The sequence below is a fragment of the Tenrec ecaudatus genome, chromosome 10 (genome assembly GCF_050624435.1).
Source record: "Tenrec ecaudatus isolate mTenEca1 chromosome 10, mTenEca1.hap1, whole genome shotgun sequence".
Lineage (NCBI taxonomy): Eukaryota > Metazoa > Chordata > Mammalia > Afrosoricida > Tenrecidae > Tenrec > Tenrec ecaudatus.
The window spans coordinates 103,652,894-103,671,143 of record NC_134539.1 but is presented as its reverse complement, the minus strand read 5'-3'; positions in this window follow the sequence as shown (position 1 = coordinate 103,671,143).

The following is an 18,250-nucleotide window of genomic DNA, read 5'->3' as shown; positions in this document are numbered from 1 at the left end:
GGGGAAGCTCTGATCCCTCAGCCCTGCCCTCTGGAGAGACAGTTACCTGCTATTTAGCACACAAGGTAAGAGAACCATTTCCTTTGGGTTCCAGCTGTCTCCTTTTGGTTATCCTACCACCTCAAATGGAAAAAAAGATCTTAGTTGTCAAAGACGTCATTTGACTTGAATCCACATTCACTGGAGTCGGCAGTCAAGAAATCAACACATCGCATTGGGTAAACCTACTACATACGCTACAGAGTGTTGAAGAGCCAGGAGGGCTTGCTCTTGAGGGCTGAGGTGAGCAAGACCCAAGCCATGGTCTTTTCAATCACCTCATTTGCAAGTGAAAGCTGGGCAAGGACTATGACAGGCCATAGAAGAATTCACACTTTTGAAGCGGGGTGCTGGTGAAGGATGTGACCATGGACAGGGAGAAGAACAAACAAGTCTGTCTTGGAGGAAGGACGGCCCGAATGTGCTTTAGAAGCGAGAATGATGAGACCTTGTATCACGTACTTTGGACACATTATCCGGAGGGTCGGTTCCTGGAGAAGGGGCTTCACGCTTGGTAAAGTCGAGGGTAGGCAAACTGGAGGAAGAGTATCAAAGAGATGAACTGACACACAATGGATCCATCCTAACAACAATTGTGAGGCCCACACAGTACCAGGCGGTGTTGATTCTGTTGGACGTGAGGTCACTCTGAACAAAACCTAACTTGAAGATATCAAACACCACCTCCTCCCTAATGCACACACTGTCGGTGTGAGATGGTGGTCCTAAAACTGCTTCCCAACAATCAAGTCCTGCAAATCTTCCATAAAATGAGAATGAAGAGCCAGGTGAAGTCAAAGGGGACATCCTACCCAAGTGCCCCACTTATAGAACAGGGAGGGGGGTAGGGACCGGAGGTAAAAAAAAGGGGGGTGAGCTGCCTGTATGTCACACCAGTGTTTACAGCAGGCGTGGTCTTAGAACCTACCCCTCCTAGTGCCCAGCTATTGTCTCCTTACAGTGAGGTCTGTGGCCCAGAGTTATTAGCTATCCCTAGGAGCATGTGAAGAAAGCAGTGTCTCAGGCCTCACTCCAAACCATCTGAGTTTAATAACTTAGTGTACAAACTGTACACTCTTGCCGTCAAGTTGATTCCGACTCGTGGCTAACCTACAGATATCAGAACAAAAATGTTGCTATGTCCTACTCCATCATTTTGATCATGGGGGCATGTTCAAACCAATTTTTAATAGCTGCTTAGTGTTTGAATGCCATCAGACTTAAGGAACCTGTCTTCTAAAATTAATCATCATATAAAAAAATCTCCTCTTCTGATCCTTAAGAGCTTCATTGTCTGATTTTCAGAAGCAAATCACCAGCCATTTTAAAAATTCATTTTATTGGGAGCTCATACAGATATTATAATAATCCATAATTCCATTAGATTGAGCATAACTGTAAAAATTCTGCCACCATCAGTTTCAAAGTTTTCTTTCTTCTTGAACTCTTTGATATCAACTCCCCTTTATCACCTCCCTCTCCCACCCAACCCACCCCAAAAATGCTTTTATGTTTTTTCCTTTACCTAAAGCCTCCAATGTATCCAGTTACCTAGTATTCTGTTATTCACTCCCTTTCCATAGGATGACACAGACATCATTGTTATCAGTTTCCCCCTCCCCCCCCTTCTATACCCTCAGGGAATCATTACCCCCATTACTGTTTCTGAAGGATTTACCTATCTTGGATTTCATGCATCAAATGACCTTAATTATATAAATGAACATACACAGACCTAATGAGATTAATGAGATAAAACTAAGACCATAAAAGTAAGGGGAGAAATGCTAAAGAACTAGAGGATAGAATGTGTCTCATCAGGGCTATAGTGCACCCTGGATATATCATCCCTTCCATGTGGCCCTTCTGTGAGAGATTGTCCACTTATATCACAGGTGGGTTTTGGGTGTCCACTTTGTCTGCATTCCATCACCTCGATTTGATTGGTTGTTTTGAACTTCAGATACCCATTCCCAACAACAGCTCATGATACTGCAGGCTAACCTCCAACCCTTTGCAGTACGAGTGCCAGAGCTACCAGCATCGTATCAACGCACAAGCCACCACACGGCAGCAAACTGACAGACAGGTGCACATTATAAGTTGACGAGTGCTACCTGCACTGGGGCTGTGCTTGTCGAACTTGACCATGTATCAGAGTCTCCTGCAAGACTCATTACAGCACAGGTCAGCAGGCCACCCAGAGAGTCTGGTGGGGCAAGTCTAGGCTGAGCTCTGAGACTGCATACAGGGATGCTGATGTCCAGAGACAGCTATTCGCAGTCAGGAAGGAGAATGGCCTGTAACAAAGGCAGCTGGGAGCTCTTGGGATGGCTCACTGTTATGGACCTGCTCCTGGTGACACCAGTGTAGGGAAGAACAGAATTCTGGGGATTCTTGGGTCCATTTTGATAGCTTCATTCTTCTCTCGGGGAGAGAGGAGAAGGATGCCCCGTCCTGCCTGATGTGGCACTCACTGGGCGGGGGTGGGGGGGGAGTCTCGAAATGGAGTCAACCTTTTGACTTTTCACTTATTGCCTCCTTTGATCCTCTCCGTGAATGGGGGAAGTGAGCAGGTCAGGTATAACTGACCCCCTGAGCAAATGAGAACAACCACCGGCAGAGAAAGTAGAAAGGCCACTCATCTAATTGCTGACACAGTGAGAAGGAAAGCCCATTTTTCAACCCTTACTTCATTAATTTTCCCCTGCAATAATTCGCCCTTTGGGGTTCCCCAGGAGTAAGTATAACTAACGTGTTTCTGATCACATTCCAGATGGGGCAGTACATGGCTATTCCAGATGAGCAGAAAAGAACTATTCCATTCATTTCACACATTAAAAACAGACACACACACACACACACACACACACATGCATGCATACAAAACTATTAAGTGACTTTCCAAAGCTCATAGCGCTACAAACATGTTGAACTCAGCACCATGACCAGAACATCAAAGGCTTTCAAGGAAAGGATTGTCCCCAACAAGAGAAAATCTGGTATTCATTTAAGTCCACATTTTGCCATTCATAAAATTATAGGCGGTGCCAAAACTTTGAGAATGCTGTGCTCTCAAAGTGTGGTTTCTCTGAAGTGCAAAATGCCCACCGAGCAGTGAGTACATAGTCAGTGTTTGCAAACAAATCCATTTCTTTAAAATTTAGGTAGAGAATGCAGCTCCCACGCCTGTCAGCTTCTGGAGCAACCATCTATGTGGTCCCAAGGCAGCCTCACCACCCCTGACATGTTCATGTGCCTGCGTGTGACCTTGGTGTCACTCCATCTCACAGAGGGTCTCCCGCTTCCTACATGACCCTCCACTTCCCCTCCAGAGATTGATCCCGATAAGCCAGACAAAGCAAGTGCATTCGACAATAGTCTGTTGTGATTCATCGGGCTTTCAGAAGTAGACCACCCTTTCTTCCCAGCCTGCTGTAGTCTGCGAGGTCCCTTGCCATATGAGGATGGACATACGGGTGACATAGCTCCTCCAACAACACAGCGACACCGGAGCCACCACAGCCTGCCCAAGTGGGAGATGGTTGGTGCCTTGAGAACAATAATGATGGAATGGTGGGGTGCTTTCCCTGGCTCCTCCATAGCAACCCTCTTCTACCCACTACAGGCTTTAGGCCTATTTACCTGGCAGTGACACTGTTTTGTAATTGGAAAAATATTCAGGTAACGAATCCTTTACCATTTAAGTGCTCTTCGTATGTACAATTCAGGGACATTGTGTTTAGCATGTTTTCAACGGTCACTATTTACCCATTTCTAAACTTTCCCATCACCCTTGGCTGAAACTCTGTGTTCCCAAAAGTGATTCTCCCTTTTCCTTCCCCCTCCGACCCCTGGCAACCACTAGTCCACTTTGGCCTCTGTGCACTTGACTATTCCATGTTTTGTTTCTTCTGGGAGATTGCATCCGAAATTCTAATTGACAACATGTAGCCTCCATGTGTGCTTGGTGAGCTCGGGGGGCAGAGAGAGAAGGGCCTCACTGAGATGGGTGACGCAGAGGCTGCAAAGATGGCCTCTCCTCGGGCATAGGGGCAGTTGTGAGGATGGGACAGTGGGGCACTGTTTCCTTCTGGGACGCACAAGGTCGCCATGGTGCACAGTCAACTTGACAGCCCCTAACAACAACAACAACAACAATATACACACACACGCACATGTCTCCAATGACTTTTTATTGCTTGATTACATGTTTACTTGTCCCTCTTGAAGATAAAATGGTAGGAATTAGATCAGTCTTATCCATCATGTATTCCTGCTGCAATGTCTGGGGCACATAGCAAAGTAATGTGTGCATCAAGACTGTTCCTGGGGCATGGAGTGCTCTTTGCACGTTCACCTGTTTGGGACGGGATACCTCCTGCTCCCAGCCATCAAGCCGCTCACCTTGGCCTTCCTCCTAAGTCACATGCCATCCATGTCCTCGTGCAACAGCACCCTGAGCTATCCCCAGTCATAGCAGGGGTCACAGTGCATTGGAAACGCCTTCTTGGGTATCTCTTTTCCAGGACTACACCCATGTGCTCCGAGATTCAAACTCATTTCTTCAGCCCTTCATTATGGAACCCTGACCAAATAAAAGGTGAATATTAAAGACGGAGACTCCAACACACAATAGAAGCCACGTGGTGGAGGGGAGGGGGAGCACAGGAAGCTTATCTCAAATTACAGTCTTAACATCCTCAGAGTGATGAAAGAAGATATTACTTCATAACCATCAATAGGAAAATAGCACCTTGTATTTTACGAAGAAACATGCAGAGAACTAAAGGGAGCTTTGGGAGATTATAAACATTCGATTACAGATTTTGATTGGCGAATTGGAAAATAAGGATGTAGACACATCCCAGGGCAGACATGAAGAAATGGAAGGCACAATAGACGAGAGAATTAGACTGAGATCCTATGCCAACAATCAGACTTCCAGCCAGAGGGAGCAAAGAAAAGAGAAGTGGAAAATCAACAACAGCTGAAAGAAAGAGCTTACAGAACAGAACTGGAAAATAGCAGTTTCAAATAGAAAATAGGAAGGGTATATTGGGAGAAATTAGTCTTACACTAAGGCTAGATCATTTGAGATGTCAGAACACGAGTGACAAAGGAGAACTCTTATAAACTCCCAGAAAGCAAACCATGAGCCATATTCCAAGTATCACAATTGAGTACAGCTTTGGGCTTCGCAGAGGCACCACTGAAAGGCGACAGAACAATGTCCTCCACATTCACAAGGGAGATGCATTCTAGCGTAGTGTCTGTAAACAACAAATAAATGGCCAAGAGGGCGTGTAAGGAAGAAATTAAAGGCTTCTAAAAAGGGATCTCTTCCACCAAAATAAGGACACAGGGAAAAAGAAAGACCTGAGATGCACAAAATGGGGGGTGTAACATAGGCAAGAAGAGCAGGGAGGCTCCAGGAGGACATAAGGGAAATTCCTGAGTAACAGCTATGCACCCCGTCTAGGTCCTCGCTGGTACAAATCAGATTAGGGTTACTCTAGAGCCAGCCACATGAACATGCTCTCTGAGAGCCACATTGTTTTTGTGTGTGTGTAATTTCTGAAGAAAATACTTCATCAAAACAAGAAATTTAAAATAAGACACAAGATTTAGAGAGAAAGGGATTCAACCAAAAAGACAAGCAAAGGGCATTCCCACAATTAAAACAACAGGAAGTCCCAAGACAGCAGGTAAATAGTGCAGATCTTTGGGAGCTGAACCTAAGAGGAAAACTGGAGTAGATATAATCTTGATGTGCTGGCCCTTATAGAACCCTTTGCCGAGAACCTTGGAGGCCATGTGGGGGAATTAGTAACCACTAAGAAAAGTAACCACTGAAAAATAAATGTGAGACTACCAATACACACCTATCCGGATGGCTAGCTTCTAATACAATGATAATGCCAAAAGCTAGCTAGGACATGGAACAACATTGCAGGTGGGAAAGCAAAATAGTGCAACCGTTCCCCAGAGCATTGGGCAGTTTGTTATAAGGCTGCTAAACACAGGTTTGCCATATGATCTCCCAATTGCAACCCTCGGCATTTGCCTAAAGAAGCGAAAAAGGTGTGCTAGTACGAAATTCTGCTCCCGAATGTGCACCACACGGTGCTTCGTCATAGCCAAACCTTCGAAACAACTCATCAAAGTAGGGCACCAATGGACGACGCAATAAAAAGAGAAAGCATGGGTAGGAAGCAGGAGGAATATGGAAGTTCTTCGAATTTTCTGCTAACTTTTCTGCATACCTAAAATTATTCATTAAATAAAATCAAACTCACTGCCATTGATTCGAGGCCAACTCATGACGAACCCTGTAGGACAGGGTAGAACTGCCCCTGTGAGTTTCAGAGACGAACTCTTGACCAGAGCAGAAAACTTCATTTTTCTCCCGTGGAGTGACGGGTGATTTGGAATGGCCATGCTTGTGCAACCACTATGCCACCAGTCTATTAATAAATAAGTAAATAATAAAGAGCAGGTTAAAGGTAGGGTTGAAGGAAGATCGTGAGAGTATGAAGGTTCACCCAGATCCTGGAATGTAGATCCTGCCTAGAGAACTGTTTGGTCTGAACTTGAACACATAATATCTACAAAGTATACTGCAAAGCCTCGGGTAGAGAAATTTATGGATTGTAATAAAGGTAATTTCAGCAAAATAAATATCAAAAGCTGCTTAGGTAAGAAAATCCATGGACTGAAATGACTTAATTAACCGAGACAGGTCTTGATTGGGGAATTGGAAGATAACCATGTGGGCGTGCTTTGGAGTATGCTCCTTGAGGAAGCTCTCTGAAGGAAAATCATCTATGGTTAGGGACAGATGGCTCGCGGCCTCAGGGAGGTAGGAGAAATAAGCAAAGGAGAAGCAAGGAAAAGCAACTGAAGTCATCCTGAAGTCAAAATTCAAAGCAAGTGCCACCTGCAGTGCACAAGGGAGCAGCACAAAGCACGTCAGAGACATGTGACGTCTCCAAAGCGAGAGCCAAGAGGTCATTGTCATCAGCAGAAGACGTTCCCACAGAGAACCCTGAAATCCCTGTGGTGACAACTGCCTTGAGCTTGTAACCACTGCTCCGAAGGGTCTGCAGCCAACACTGACAGAGTGGTCATCCTTCTGGGTTCAGGGGGCAACGTGTTTCCTAACTAGAAGTCTCATGCTATCGCCCACGCAATTTTTGTGATACATGGGGTACGCCTGTATTAAAGTGTAGATTAGCTTTTCATACTTAAATATATTCACCTAAAGGGTAAATTTAAATCAGCTCTAAGCAGAAAACCAGAGTCAGTTTCGGTAGCAGCGAACCCCCAGATGGTCTTAAATGGTTCATGTCTTTGCGGTCCCCTCTTCCATTGCATAGGGTTGACCTATGTGAACAAAGACAACATCGTGACCAATGGAGAAAAGATTGAAGATGAGAAAGACTTCGTTTTACTTGGATCCACCATCAACACTCATGCAAGTAACAGTCAAGAAATCAAATGGCAAAGTGCATTTGGGAAAATCTGCTGTCCACGACCCCTTTAAAATGTTAGGACTAAAGTGCACCTGGCCCTAACCGTGGCATCTTCAATGGCCTCACATGCGGGTGAGAGCTGGACAAGGAAGAAGGAAGACCGCAGAAGACAGGATGCATTTGAATTATGGCTCTGGAGAAGAATATTGAAAACACCACGGCTGCCAACAGAAACTCAAACAAACAAGCAAGTGTGTCTTGGGAAAAATACAGCCTTTCAGGCAAAATTGGTGAGACATAGTCTGGAGTACTTTGGTCATGTTGTCAGAAGAGACCAATCCCCTGAGAAGGACATCATGCTTGGAAAAGTAGCAGGGAAGTGGGGGGGGGGGGGAAGGATTTAAAAAAAAAAAGGATTAATACAATGTCGGCATTGCTAGACTCAAACATAAGAACAATTGTGAGGATGGTGGAGGACCAGGTGGTGTTTTGTTCTATTGGATAAGGTTACCATGAGTTGGAACCGATTAGCAACAACATGTATATGAAGAAGTACAGTCGGAATGTTCCTTAGAAGAGAGAATAGTGAGACTTCATTTCATGTCCTTTGGGCATGTTATCAGGAGGGACTCATCTCTGGAAAAGGACATCACGCTTGGCAAAGTAGAGGGTAATCCCAAAACAGGAAGATTTTCAACAAGATGGATTGACAGAGTGACTGCAGCAATGGGCTCAAGAGCAACAATCATTGTGAGACCGGTGCAGGACTGAGAGGGTTTCATTCTGTTGTACATAGGCTTGCTACGAGTTAACCCTGATTCAAAAGCATCTAACAATAACATGTGTACATCTATGTCTATATATGTGGAAGAAGACAGAGGTTTCTGCTCCCTATAGAGTCACAGTCTTGAAAACTCACAGGGGCAGTTCTACCCAGTCCTACAGGGTTGCTATGAGTCAGCATTGACTTGACGGAGGGAGTGAGTTTATATATATACACACATACACATTACACACAATAAAAAACAAACCAATGCTATTAAATTCTACTCATCTATTGCTCTCTGATGAAGGCTCTGAGTCTAAGATTTTCTGCCTAATGTTTAAAGGGTGGCATTAGCATATATTAAAAATAAGGATAAATTTCAAAGATAGCCATCTAAGAGGAAGATAGGAAAAAATGGAAGAGGGCTATCTCCCTGTGTGGTTTAGTTACTTAAACAAATAGTGTGTAGTATCTAAAATTATTTCAGGACCCAACAGTGCCTGAGTCCCATACTTAGAGAAAGCCAATGATGTGGAAAAGATAAGTAGTAAGTGTTGGGGAAGGACCATCTGGACTCAGTAGTGCATTTGTTTTTCCATGTACATATTTTAATTGTCAACATTTTAGCCATGAAAATAAAAATGGTTTACTGATCAGAAATACAAAGTATTCATCCAGGTATGGGTATGAAAGTGAGGGGCTGGGGTTCAATTCTTATCCAATGAATCTCATAAGCAGTCATCCCCCATGTGTTGTGTTGCTATGATGCTGAATAAGTTACAGCAGATCTTTCAGGCTAAGATGAACTATGAAGAAAGACCTAATGGTCTACTTCTGAAAATTAGCCAATAAAAGGCCAATGGACCATAACAGAAAAACCCTAACTTGATCATAGAAATGGTAGAGACCCGAGTAATATTTTGCTCTGTTGTGCATTGGGCCAGCATGACCCATTGTAGCTAAAAGCAACATGAATTGTAGGCTGCATTTTGAGAATCCCTAGTGAGTGACTTGGATGTGACTTCAATCATGTGGCACTCAGTCTCTTCCTCTTGCTGGTAGTTATATAATCTTGTGTCAACTTGAGAGTATTGATAGTGAAGTGGGGGAGTCTAGTTTGTCTAGCAGGTGACAACCTGATGAGGCCTCTATGTGGGCATGGCCTTCTCATGAGGATTCTGGGGACTTTCTCTTCTCCCCTCTCCCCTCTCTCCTCTCCCCTCTCTCTCTCCTCCTCCTCCTCTCCCACCTACCCCCCAGAGCACACTTTCTCTGCTTGACCTCCCTGTTGAAAAACCATAGTCAGAGAGCTGGAAAAGTCACCTGGTGACCTATGCCCAGGCTAAGATGTTTCCACTGCTTCTGGATCCACAAGACTTTTCGCCCACCAACCTGTGATCTTCCTGCATCCGGCATCATTGCATGTGCTGCTTGAGTCTGAAGGGGAATTTATGGACTATTATTGGACACATAAGGTAATATTGGACTTAGGGACTAGATCTGTACTAGGCTGGGATGTTTTCTCAAAGCACAATTACTCTTTGTTATAAAGCTTTTTCTTGTATATGTGTATGCATGGTGTCCCTGGGTTTGTTTCTCTAGTCTACCCAGACCAACAATCTCTTAAAGGGAGATCAAATCAGGTGACACCCAGAGACACCTACTCAACAATTCTACTTTCCTCCTAAGACCTAATAGTCGCATATATCAGAGTACAAAGACGGCAATCCACAAGAAGAACTCTGTAAACCTGCTCCTCGTGCAATGCTCAAGTCATTCTTCAATGTGTTTTCCTAAGCGTCAGATTGGTTCATTCAAGAGCTGAAGAAGAAATGTAGTCGCTTGCCCTAATTTTTAAAAATAAGCAACATTCCTGATTCATTCATCAAGAGCAGCTCTAATCATTGCTATGAAAAACACCCTTCGTCTTAGTCACATCCAAGTCATACATGCCAGGAAGCAGAAGTTTGGAAAGGGCGAGGTCTGATTCCATTCCAGATGTGCACTTTTTACTGAGTATCAAACTCACAGAGCTTCTGTGGGAGAGCCAAGAAGGCACCATGCCAATCTGAGCCTTGCCTTTGTCTCAGAAAAAGCTAACCTCCTATACCTGAAACTCCCACCAAACTGAGCTCACTTTCCAAGCAGTCTAGTGGCTTCATGGCCATAAACTAATGCTCACCTCTTTGTGAACATGTGTGCTGTCAGAGTGACATTTCAGCCTACTATTTTTCAAAAAAAAGTTACATCTTGTAATAGCCAGCCACCATCAGCTTTCTTCAGCATATTAGCTTATGCACCTATTTTGACTTTAGCCATCATATCAGGAAGCTGAGCATCACAGAATTCCAGGTTATTAGAACAAAGTGTTCTTGCATTGAGGGAGGACTTGAGTAGAGACACAATGTCCATCTGCTACCTTAATACTTAACCTATAAATATATGTTCATAGACCAATATCCCTATCGTTATATATTAATATATTTACATGTATCATTCCTGTGTTTATACCTCTATAAATGTCTTTTGCCTCCTAGTTCTTGCCTTTATTTCTTTTTACTTTCCTCCTGTCCCCGCTATCATGTTCGACCTTCATTCTGATCTCTGTATTTCCTCTCAGCTACATTGCACTTGATCAAACCTCACCAGGCATTCTATGCCCTCCTCACCATCAATTTTAGATCTTTTGTTGTTCCCTTGTTGCTGGGTTTGTTGGCTCCCCTCTCCCTTTCCTCCACCTCCTCCTCTACCCTGCCCCCCTGGAGCCATTGATCCTGTTGTTCTCTCCTACAGCCTATCTTATTATTATTATTTTAATCATTTTATTGGGGACTGGTACAAGTCTTATCACAATCCATACATCCATCCATTGTGCCAAGCACATTTGTTGCAAACATCATTCTCAAAACATTTGCTTTCTACTTGAGCTCCTCATGTTCCCCTCCCTCCCCCACCCCAAGCCATGGTATTTTTAATAGTCTCATATGCATCTGAATGTTGGGCCTTGAACAAAGAGGTCCAAAGAAGAATGTATGCATTTGCATTGTTGTGCGGACCAAGAATTTTGTAGATGCCATGGCCTGCTAAAGGAACAAACAAATCTGTCTTGGAGGTAAGGATGGTTAGACATCTCAAGTACTTTGGACATGTTGTCAGGAGAGACAAGTCCCTAGAGAAGGCCATCATGCTTGGCAAAGTGGAGAGGCAGCAAAATCGAAGAAGTCACCCAAGAAGATGGATTGACACAGTTACTGTAACAATCGGCTCCAACATCAGAATAGTTGTGAGGACGACACGGGGCTGGACAATGTGACATTCTATTGTGCGTAGGGTTGCTATGAGTCACAACACACTCAACAGCACCCAACAGCAATAACAACACATGCACATAGAACAGAATGAAAGGCTGTCATCCTTATGATGGTTCATATGTTTGACTCCTTTGTTGTAGAAATGATATCATTTCACTGACCCTCTAATTTATCAAAGGATAAGTCATCAAGCATGATGCCCCTTTCCAGCACTTGGTCTTCCCTGTTGGCCTAGCAAAGTAAGCAGGTTTAAGTCTAGCCATCCTGTCTCCCAAGAATCATTCTGGCAGTGTTTCTTCTTGTGGAAGCTGATGGTATGTTCAATATTTATGCCAACACTACAATTCAAATGCATCCATTCTTCTCTGTCTAATTTTTCTCATCGTCTGGTTTTCTCAAGAGTAGATCCATGTTTTTTTCATAACCAACCTTCCCCTCTATCTGCTTGACTGACCTAATGAAAAGCTCCATTTTTTAAAAATTACTGAAAGAGCCCCAAATAGTTCTTCAGACAATCACACAGTTGTCCTGACCCTTCTTGAGAGGTAAAGAGCAGCACATGATGTGAGACTGTTGAAGGCCAGATGAAATTTCACCGAGGGCTTGTGTTATCGCACCTTGCTGTAGAACTGCTGCTGCAAATGACTCGCCTTTGTTCTTCTTATTCTGTATTAATGTGTGATCACTTGTCTTAAGGGACCTCAAGATCTGCCTCCTTCATTTCATTGGGAAGATGTACTCTTATGGAATAATGTAGCAGGATACTGTATTGGAATATTAATTTGTGTTTGTGTTCACTCCAGTTTTCTTTCCTTCCAGTTCAATTCAGTAGCCAGCACTGTATTCCCTTGCCTTCAGGATATTTGGAAGGGAAACCCAGAGCGCAGTTCTTCCTGTCTTTTTATAAAGCCTGAACTCGTTGAAGAGATTAAGAGAAGTGTCCGGAAAAAGGGAGGGAGAGAGGGAAGTGCCTTTGAGGATGGCAAGAGCGGTGAAAGAGGTGTTTTGTTTCTTCCCTGGATGGGTAGTGACATATTGCTCTCTGAGGGACTAGGACCTGAGTCTATGTGACAGCCAGAAGACAGAGGGGACCTCTCTGTCATACCGAGGGGCTCTGGTCTAGTCGAATGTCTGTAAACCAAAGGGAATTTAGGACTAAAAATAATGGATGTTATGTACTAGAGTGTTGGAGTCCTAACCTCTATATCTGTGGGAGTAATCCTGTTGGGAAAGAACATCATGATGTTTATTAGATCCTGCCCAAATAATGTAGATTCTAAATTTAATCAGTTCTGAGTATTATAAAGGACAGATTACGTACAAAGACAGGCACGTGAGGGAAAAGACACACCATGGAAGGATCACCTACAGTCCACGGAACCATGGATGTCCAAGCCTACCTACAAGGGAAAATTCAGCCTGGCTAAGACCCAGATTTGGACAGTTAGCTTCCAAATTCCGACCTCACTGCCATCAACTGAATTCCAACGCATAGCAAAACTCTAGGACAGAGGAGAACTCCCCACGTAAGTTCCCGAGATTGTAACTCTTTCTGGGGGTTATAAAGCCTCATCTTTCTCTCCTGGAGTGGCTCTTGGTTTCCAACTGCTTACCTTCCAGTTAGCAACCCAATGCATAACCTCTGAAAAAATTAAATACCATATAAACTCAAGTACAAGCCGACCCAACTATCAGCTGAGGCACCTAAGTTTACCACAAAAAAACTGCATTAAAAATGTGCTGAGAAACTCAGCTTATATGTGAGTATATATGGTATCTGTTTTTTAAAGCTACCCACTTGTGGCTTTTCTGTTATGAAAGCTCTAGAAAGTTAGATACTGCCTATCACTAAAGCTAGAGTTCCCTCTGTATTGAAAGTACTTCAACTGTAGTATGGAGTGAGGACCATGAGACACAGCACAACAGACTTTGCCCTACACATTGGCAGCTGGTTACAGGAGCAAGAGGGCTGAAATCCAGCCTGCATTCACTTCACAGAGCAACATGTCATGGTATATATTGAGGTTGAGGTGTCCCTCTGCCCCAAGGAAAGATGGCTTCTCCCGATCATACATGTACCATAGGGGCTAGCAGTGGCCTTGCTAATATCTTAGTCCAGTGCTGGTAGAGAAAAGTACCCTAAGAGTTGTGAATGAAGTTCTCAATACTAAAATCACATGCCAACAATAGTTCAAGTGTCGAATACCAGCAGAAGCACCTCTGGTGGAGAGATTTCAGTAGAACTCCCAGACTAAGACAGACTACGAGGAAAGTCCTGGTGACCTACTTCTGAAAACCAGCCAATGAAAAAATAACGGATCACAATGGAATATTGAAGATGACACCGAACCGTTAGCAAGACCTTTAAAAGGTGGTGGGGTAATAGGGAGATGATGTCAAAGAGTCCATGTAGAAAAGGAATGGAAACTGTGGTAGCAATTACACAGTTCTGTTGGACGTGATTGAACTATGGAATGATGGGTATTAAACCTCGATTACTAATTATTATTTGTTCAGTAGAATATCTATAGCCGATCTTAGTGGACAGAAGCATATGCCTTCTACATGAAAATGTTCAAAGCACAGTCAGTTTCTCTTACACCTGAAACACTGGCCGGTGAAGCCATTCTCCCTGCTGGGCGTTCCACAGCTCAGAAACACACTTTACAAAGGCAGTATCCCTGCCAGACAAAGTTATCTTGGCCTGCGATGGAAGGGGATATGGATTCATCATCAGTTCTTACTTCCAGAAAAGAAAAAGAATGCAGACTTATCCCACGTTAATCCACCCGGGGAAAATTCAAGAGCATCCTGTTCGCCGCTGAGAGCCAGCAGCTTGGAGGAGGGAGATTGAAGACTCCCATGAAAGCTGTTCTTTGTCAGCGAGGCACCGCTTTCCACTGTCCCCGGGCACTCAGGGGCGGCGGCTCCTCCAAATCTCCCAGAGCGGATGTCATTCTGTCTTAGCAGCAGCAAGACTTCTGGTCTCTGACCCATGCAAATCTCAATTAGCCAAGATTATTCAACTGTGTCCAGGAGCTGTCTTCCTTCAAATACCTAATTGTGTGAAAGCCACATTCCTTTGAGCCCCCACCCCCACCTCCATGATTGGACCCGCCCACCCCCCTCCCTAACTTCTCCGGAGAGTATCTCTGGGTTTGTTGTTGTTTTCTTTTTATTCCCCCCCCCCCCCCCTTAATGAACTGCGCCAATCATTAAGGAAATTCCACTGGAACATTATTACTCTTGGCGATCCTTCACTCATCAGCCAGTGAACCAAGCAATTGTCCCCATTTACAGCTGCTTCTAACTCCCAAGTCCAGCCAGGCACTTCACGATCCCATCAGCCTCCCTATCCACCCTGCTGAGAAAACGTAGTCAGGCAAATGCTCAAGACACATAAAGGGATGTTAATATTGTACCAAATAACACTGAGCAAATCTGCAACCCCCTGATGATGCGTCTAATTCCTCATGCCGGGACGCTTTCCTTCCTCTCACCTCTGTGGAATAGGTCATCAGACGTAGAGTCAACAAATGTTAGCGAGTAGGCTCAAGTCCCCAATGGTCATCTCCTCAAAACATGCGCGCGCTGTTTTCATTGATGCGATTCCCCTATCATCTTATCTGCTTGGGTTTGGGGGGCGGGGGGCGCGGGCCTGGTGTTGGACATGTTACAAACCCACACTGAGATCGCATTAGTGTGATTCCCTTGAACTAATAAGGTGTCCTCCTAGACGCTGGGTGCGCTGACCCCATTGACAATGCCAAGGTTATGATACTGTGTGTTATTGGCATTCCCCGGGAAGTAGTTGCAAAATACACCCTGAAATAATCTCTTCTGAACTGATCCAGGCGACATAAGTCCGAAGTCTTGCCAACTGGGGGAGGGGGTTGGGGTTGGAGGAGGGGAAGACACTTTTGGCGGGATAGGGGAGATACTATCTTTTTAAAAATCCTAGTTGCAATCATCACAAAGCAGCTAAAATAAGATATTAAAAATATTTCTTAACCACTTCTCTTACTTCCTATAAAACCACATCAGTCAAACGAAATCCCCACGGGAATCCTCAGGAGTAGAATGTCATCGGCAATGAAAACAGCACGTGCTAATTCTGAAAATCTGCATTAGGTCATTTTGGCTTCATTCTCTGCCTCTTCATGTAAAGCAAGCAAACTCCTTCTTTTGCTCTCTCTCTCTTCTCAGATTAAAGGCTGTTCCCTTATTGTGTCCAAAGAAATCTAGAAATAATTTGCCTGCATGTTGGATGCTGAGATGTCAGCTACCTGACTATAACCACTCACAGTGACTTTATCCCACGGGATAAAGTAGAAGTGCCCCCTCTATGTTTCCAAGACTTTGACTGGTTACCTGTGGAACAACCTGTGGGTGTAAATTATTTGTTACCTTGTGGTTAGCAGCCCAACTTTTGAACCCACTACCCCATTATAGGGTTGCTATGAATTGAAATCGACTCAATGGCACTGAGTCCTATAGCTAAGCAACCAGTTCCTCCTATCCACTTGCCAGGTGGGTTCTCTACTAGAAACTTGGGTGTAAGACAGAGTAGGAGAGTAGGGAAGCACAGTGGCATGTAAGGGGTGTACTTCCCAGGCTGTTCTACAATCTGGGCACAGGGATAGAACATATATGTACTGACATCCTATGAATCAAAACCTACTTGATGGGTGTGTTTGGCATTGGAGTGGTTTTCACCTCAGTATCTATATATGGGTTCCTTCTAGACTAAGGTTTATCTTATCTGATATTCAAGAAGTTAGCTCACAGAAGGGCCATCCCAAGCACGATACCTTCTCAGTGATAAAAAGGATGGGACCATCACAGAGACACACACAGGTGGAAAACAGATTCCATGGTAGGACTCACATCCAACCAAGGATGGGCGACAGGCACCAGAAACGAAGAGCGAAACCACAGAAAGAATCAGCATAGCTGAGACCCCAATTTGAACATGCAGCCTTCCTGAACAGTGAGAAAATCAGTGTCTGTTCGTTAAAGCCACCCGCTTGTCTAGTTCTGTTATAACAACTCTGGATTGTTATAACACAAGGGTGTAGGAGCATAAAGCACCTGTACATTCTCCTGTAAAGCAGACATGGACTATTCCTAGAAACAAGGTACCAAGAGAAACCAAGCTGAAGTGAGTCCAGAGCTGCAGTGCCAGAGCGCTGCGAGAGAAACCAAGCTGAAGTGAGCCCAGAGCTGCAGAGCCAGAGGGCTGAGAGAGAAACCAAGCTGGAGTGAGCCCAGAGCTGCAGAGCCAGAGAGCTGAGAGAGAAACCAAGCTGAAGTGAGCCCAGAGCTGCAGAGCCAGAGGGCTGAGAGAGAAACCAAGCTGAAGTGAGCCCAGAGCTGCAGAGCCAGAGGGCTGAGAGAGAAACCAAGCTGAAGTGAGCCCAGAGCTGCAGAGCCAGAGGGCTGAGAGAGAAACCAAGCTGAAGTGAGCCCAGAGCTGCAGAGCCAGAGGGCTGAGAGAGAAACCAAGCTGAAGTGAGCCCAGAGCTGCAGAGCCAGAGGGCTGAGAGAGAAGCCAAGGAGGAACTCCAGGACCAGGATGTACCTCTGTGGGCTTCTGAGATGGAACCTCTTTACAAGAGTAGAAAGTCTCATCTTTCTCCTGCAGAGTAGCCAATCACTGCGAAGTGTCTGACTTTGCAATTGTACGGGTGTGCAGCCCATTTCACAACCCAGGCTCCATCTTGAACATAACCTCGTAAAAGCAGCATGAGCCCTGTGCCTCCAGAAGGAGAGATGATGGCTAAAACAGGCCATTGTGTTGCACCAATATAGCATGCAGCAACAATCGTAGAAGTTTTGCCTTCCATGCAGAAGACTTAGTTTGATTCCCAGTCAATCTCACCTCACCTGTGGCCACACCTGTCTGTCAGTGGAGATTTGGATGTCTCTTTGACACTATGCAGGTTTTAACGGTTGCTCCCTAAGATGTACTAGGGGAAAAAAGGCTTGGTGCTATATTTCAAAAAATTGAAAAATAGCCCTTTGGGGTTCAAAGGTCAAAACCACCACGGACCTGGCATGGATTGGCAGCATTGCATTCCCTTGTGCATGGGGTCACCATGAGTTGACAGACCTCCTTGATGGCCATGCTTGGGGGATACAACCTCAGATAGAAACATATTCTACAGAGACTTTTTTAATCAAGCTATAAACAAGACAACGAGAATTCATGCGGGATAAGAGAAACCATCAACGTGAGGTCAATGGATTTCTGCTGATTCATGGCCATGTGGCTGATTACATATGATCAAAAATAAAGGAAAACATCACAAAACTATGATTGGCAGTTTGTCTATTCACCCCAGCAGGGCTTCAGAAGTGAGGAAAGGATCACAGATGGGGTATACACACAGATGCAACTTTAACAAATCTACAGAGCTGGTTCTGGGGCTTAAACCACCTGTCCATGCCTGAGTCATAGACACTAGAATTGGACATGCGAAGTTTTTAACTTAGCTAGACAGCATGCGAAAGAGCCCTGGTAATGAGATAGCTCCCTCTCAGAAACAGTGGGATTCCTCCAGATCCAAAATCCCTTGTTTCTGAAACTCAGTATCCTAAGGATAAGAAACGGTGGTAGTGTAATGGATTGTGTGGGGCCTGCTAACTGCAAGGTCAGT